The 5,953-nt window shown below is 28.8% G+C and overlaps 1 long non-coding RNA gene across 1 annotated transcript; it reads left to right on the plus strand.

The window, feature by feature from the left end:
• Window positions 1-3,250: 3,250 nt before the first annotated feature.
• LOC129887629 (uncharacterized) lies at window positions 3,251-5,692 on the plus strand. The gene is made up of 3 exons (XR_008766447.1): window positions 3,251-3,446; window positions 4,303-4,353; window positions 5,475-5,692. It is a non-coding gene; the product is annotated as an uncharacterized LOC129887629 (long non-coding RNA).
• The last annotated feature ends 261 nt before the right edge of the window (window positions 5,693-5,953 follow it).

Here is a 5,953-nt window from a genome sequence, read left to right on the forward strand (position 1 = left end):
TATTTATTTTTATGCTCACTCAATATAGTAAAATGAAATAGGGACAAAAATATTCACACACTAATATTGAATAAAAATATATTTCATTAATAATTTGGTCAAAAATATTTTTGTTATCAATGTTTTTGTCCAAAAATTTCCTACAGTTACTTTTGGGTCAAAAATATTCTTTTTCTTATGAATATATTGTTTCTTTTTAAAAAAAATACACTCTTTTTTTAATAAAAATATTGTAACCCGTCTTTTAATTTTCATATATATATATATAAAATCATAATAATGCATTATTAATTTTCATTTATATAAAGATTAAGAAAATTCAAATGAAATAAGGAATATTTTTAGGTTTTAATATGTTTTAACTTGAAGAAGGATAAACATTTGTTAATATTATCCTTGGTTTAAAATTAAGATACAATAATCATAATGTCATAAACACAAAAAATTACTACATTGTTCAAACTGTAAAATGTCTTTAAAATATCATCGATGGAGTTATTGTTATCCTTTTTTTCCCAATTAAATTTAAAAGCAAGGAATATATTCGCAAATGTATATCCTACTTCAATTCAAAAAAGATTAAGAAAAAAAAAAGAATTAAAACAAAAATTAATCACTATCGAAATAAAAATTAATGAATCTTATATATATGACTTATATTATCAGTTTAAAAGGTATATGGATAATTATATTTTAATTGATAAAATACAGAAGAAAAAAGATTATTTTCCACTTTTATTTTAGTTAAAGAGATTTTAAAAATATAAAAAATAAGAAAAAAAAGTTCTTTATTTAGAAAATAATGTGTTTTAAAAGAAAAAGAAACATATATATTGATTAGAAAAAAAGTATTTTTGACCCAAAAGTAACAAAATGAGCATTTTGGACCAAAATATTAACGGATAAAATTTTTGTTCAATTTCTTTAGTTTAAGAATATTTTGGCCTTTTTTTCATTTTTAAATTATAAACAACTGCTAGTAAGAATTTATTTTTACGAATTTGATATCGATAAATTTCCTTTCTTTTTTTTTCTTTTTTCATTTCATTTATTTCTTTTTGTTTTCTAATTTCATTTAATTCTTTTCTTCCCATCATGATCTAATTTCATTTAGTTTTTTTGTTCTTTTTCTTATTTGTTTATCTATACTATATTAAAAGCATGAAGGTCCTTAGAAAATGTTGATTGAACTTTTTGTCCTTCATTAAAAGACTTTATAATAGACAATATTGTCATTTGCTATATTTCCAACATTGTTAATTAACTATTTATATAATATTTAAAATTAAGGAGTTCTAAAATATATGATATGAGGTATTAGGAGATTTAATAATTAAGGAGTCCTGTAATATATGGTAAGAAGAAAATATACTTTCAAATTAAGGAATCCTAAGATATATTGACAAGTTATATTAGGAGAATTAATAATTAAGGAGTCTTATAATATACGGTAAGAGAAAAATACATTTCAAAAATTAAGAAATCCGGTATATATGGTAAGAAAAAATATATGATAAGAACTCGACCAAAATTATCATTTACTATTTATTTTTTATGTATATGCCCCAATAATATGTAGTATTTTTTGTGTGCACAATCTTTTAATTATTTCTTATTATTTTGGACATCCTTTTTAAATAAAATAAAAAAAAAACCTATTTAGGTTAGAAAAATATTTAAAAAAGAACCCAATAAAACGTATATGGGTTGGCAACTAAATTTATCCTCTTTTTTTTTGTTAAATTTTGATATTTTATTGATGAAGTAATAAATATAAACACCACCTTACACCACCTCGCGCAAAGTTCATTCTCTACATGGGCCAATTGATTAGGAAAGAAATAAATAAACAATCAAAAACAAAATGCATGTAACATCCCTTAAAAACGTTATATATGGTGTTCCAATTCTCGATGAAAATGATACTACTTCTGTATTTTGGGCATAACTTTTCATAAGATGGTGTACATTAGATGATTCAAATTTTTGAGTGACCCCAACATCATTACCTACAACTTTTGTGAGACCATATCTTAAGATTCAGAGGCTAAGTAGGTTAAATAAATTAATCTTTGTAAGACCTGGTGTTGTGATGAAATGGAATATTTGTAGAAGAAAAAACATATCTCACTGTAGGATGCTCCAAATCAGTTGATTCTTAAATGATATGAAATAAAACTTCTAGATCTACAATTCATTTGAAGACAGCAAATCCTAATTAGGAAGTTATCTTTTTCAAACGTAGCTCCAAAAAAGGGTATTCCGTAAAAAGAAGATTCATCTCACCAACGATAGAAGATCTAGATCCATTTAACATCACAATCCTCCATTAAATTTTAAAATTTTTCTTTATAATTATTTTAATTATTATTTCTTTATTTTTTTCATCAAACTTTCTCAAGCAACTCTTCTCTCTATACACTTCTTTAATCATTCTCAAAATATAGTTTTAGTTCTTAGTAGTGTAGAAATACTATTCTTGTGATTCACATACTCCGGGTACTATACAAAGCGCTTCGACGAGAAAAAAATGCTAGAATTCAAGAGTGTTCATTAAGTCATTCGATTCTGAGTAAAACTTCAGATTCTAGGCATGTAAGGCTTCAATGAGAGTATTCCTTCCACTCTCATGCCTAAAGTATTTTGAATATATGATAAATTACGTTTATTTACCCAATTCTTTTTAAGCTTTACTCTAAGGTATGTGGTATTGATTCATGGATCCTTTAATCCATGAAGCCCAAATGAATTATCAAAGTCTTCTATTTAATTCAAGTATGAAACTTTACGAGTTTTCATATCATGATTCCAAATGCATAGATTATTAAGTATTGGAAGTTTAATGTTATGACCCGTATTTTTAACATTAGAACATTTTGAGAATAACGGTAACAAGTCTAGGGAAAGATTATATTTGATTTTATTGGATACAAAAATTTTATGACTAAATTAGGATGTGGAAATATTGGAAAAGTTAAAGGGTAAAATTGGAATTTCACATGTGGAAATACCATAAAAGGTTAAGGACAAAATTGGAATTTCACATGTGTAAATACCATAAAAGGTTAAGGACAATTTTGGAATTTCACATTTGGAAATACTATAAAAGGCTAAGGGCAAAATTAGAATTTCAACTTGGGAATATTAGAAAAGGTTAGGGGCAAAATTAGAATTTCTCATGAGGGGCTTTAAAGCATAAATTTCCTAGAATTCTCTACACAATTTGAGAAAGGAGAAGAGCAAAGGAAAGAAGAGAAATCAAAGAGAGAAAATCGGCTATGGAGGGAGTAATTTTACTCCTTGAAATTTCATACCAAAAATTATAATTTTCTAGTATTTCCACTATATCAAGGGTCCTTCATAACATGGTAAACTTATTTTGGAAGATAGAAGGCTTGTTTGGTTGATTTGGAGCTTTGGTTAAGTGAAGAAGTTAGAAGGAAAAGGTAAGAATTAATCCAATTTCTTTGTGTTATGAAGTTTGTTGATGTTGTAGTAAGTAGGGGTGTGTAGAATTTAAAGAAATATGAAAGTTTGTATGGTAATATGGTGCCATGTATACATGTTCTTATATGAGTAAGATTTACTCAATTTTTGTGTAGTATTTTTGGTGTAGTATTTGAATAGTAGTATGATAAATATTTGATGTTGAAAATGGAAGTTGGATGAAATTAATGGAAGTTGGAAATATGGGTTAGGTGATGAGATGGGAAAAATTAAGGTTGTATAGCTTGTTAATTATTGTTGTGATTCTTGGAACATAAGGGAAACTTAAATGGTTTAAGCTGATATTAAAATGGATTGTAGGGAATTATGCATTTTTAGTATGATTTTATAATATTATGGAAGTAAAGTTGTTCAAGTATGGATTGTTGTTGTTGATTATGAAGTTGAAAAAAGGAAATGAATTGTAATATTTTTGTTGTATTTATGAAATTTTTGAGTAAAATATGGAATTGATGAAAATTGAATAACTTACTTGGAATATTTTTCACCTATGTTGGAATGAGTTGAAATTAATTATAGACATGAAATATTCATATTTACTTGGAAATGCAAAATTTGGTTGAAAGTTGTTGCACTAGTTGGAAAGAAACCAATTTATGTTATTGTGTGTTTAAATTGATTATTGATGGTATTGGTGTTGTTGTTGGCTTGGTCTTTGATATTGTGACCGAGTTGTAATCTCGGGGTTGTCATATATATAGGGGAGATGCTGCCGAAATTTTTGTAGACAAGTATTGGAAAAATTGAATTCTTAAAGTCTTATGAATAGTAAGTGGTAAATGTGATCAATTGTAGATTTTGGTGGAAACGGGAATTGAAGTTGGACAACCGTAAAAAGCCAATAAGGTATGTAAAGTTTTACATTTTCTTCACTTGGCATGTCCTAGATGTATTAGGAGTGGATACGAGCCTCGAAAATAACTCTATTCATCGGAATCGATGCCCAAAATTTTCCCATTTCTGTTCAGTAGAATTGAATTAGGCATTTATGAATATTTTTGGAAAGATTGTCTAAACTTCTAGATTTAGCATAAATGAATTCCGACTACCTTGAAACTCTTATAAAGAACGTTATGAAGTTTAACGCACATAATTTGTATACGCCACCTCATTTGATTGAGGTGGGCCCCACTATTCTGAATTTTTCTTTGTTATTCCGTTTGGCTTATGTTAGGTAGTATTTGAGAGAAATTCTTTGCTACTCTTCCGAATATTATATGACTAATTATTCCGTTAAGTCCCATAATATATTTTAAAATATGGAGACGATTCCAGAAAATTATTTTGACATAGACTATCGTGAGGTTGATAAGATTTGCGCTATTATTATTATTCAAGTTCTTTTTATATATGATTTATTATTAAAATCATGCTATCGAGTCTGTATAAGTATTTTAAATTTTAAATTGCATTTAGTTTCTCACTACTCTACTCGTGTATACTGTAACCACTCTTCCACTGAGCCTGGGCCAGGATATATTTTCATGCGTATTTCTCTGCATTGTTCGCCGTGTCCCGACGTGAGGAGGCAGGTATGACATGTAAATGGGGTGGTGTATGTTATGCCACAGAGTTATGTTGTGCCATGTACACCTATGTTTGGGATATGATATGATCCAATATGATCTGATCTGATATGATTTGATATGATTTGATATGGCCATCTGATATGATATGATTTGTTACGGAGATATTTTCTACTCTGGTGTTATGCTGTGTCGTGGCGCCGACGATGGGAGGGCTACCATATTTTGTTCACCGAGTCCCATAATAGGGCCGGATATGGCATAATTTTTGCATATATGATTTGAGATTATGATAAGCATATTGAAATATTGAACATTTATTTTGTATTCTGTACATACTATTCAGATTATGATTTTATCTAGTACAGTTCATGCTTTACATATTTGGTACATTTTTCGTACTGACCCCCTTTCTTCGGGGGCTGCGTTACATGCCCGCAGGTATCGAAGTTCGATTTGCTGATCCACCTGTTTAGGACATCTGCTGTGTTATTGACAGTGCTCCCTTGTTCGGAGCTTGTATTTTGGTACTGACTTTATCTCTGTATATTTGAATATATTGGTCAGGGGTACGACGGGGCCCTGTCCCGTCATATGACTATGCTATCATCTGTAGAGGTCTGTAGACAGAGTTATGTTGTGGGTTTTGTATATATGATTTGGGTTTTGTGTGTTTTAGTAATGGTCTATCAACCCTCGTGCCTATATCTACTTTTATGATATATTTAGCAATTTCTACTAATCACTACATATGTTTATTCGGTTAAAAAGGCTAATTTGGGATTAGGGTACGTTTGGGTGCCCAACTCGAGCACTAGTCGCGGTGTACGGGGTTGGGTCGTGACATTTAATTACCTATCTTATATTAGCGTATGTAAGGCTTGAATGAGAGTATTTCTTCCACTTTCATGCCTAAAGTA

The sequence above is a fragment of the Solanum dulcamara genome, chromosome 1, assembly GCF_947179165.1.
Source record: "Solanum dulcamara chromosome 1, daSolDulc1.2, whole genome shotgun sequence".
Taxonomy (NCBI): domain Eukaryota; kingdom Viridiplantae; phylum Streptophyta; class Magnoliopsida; order Solanales; family Solanaceae; genus Solanum; species Solanum dulcamara.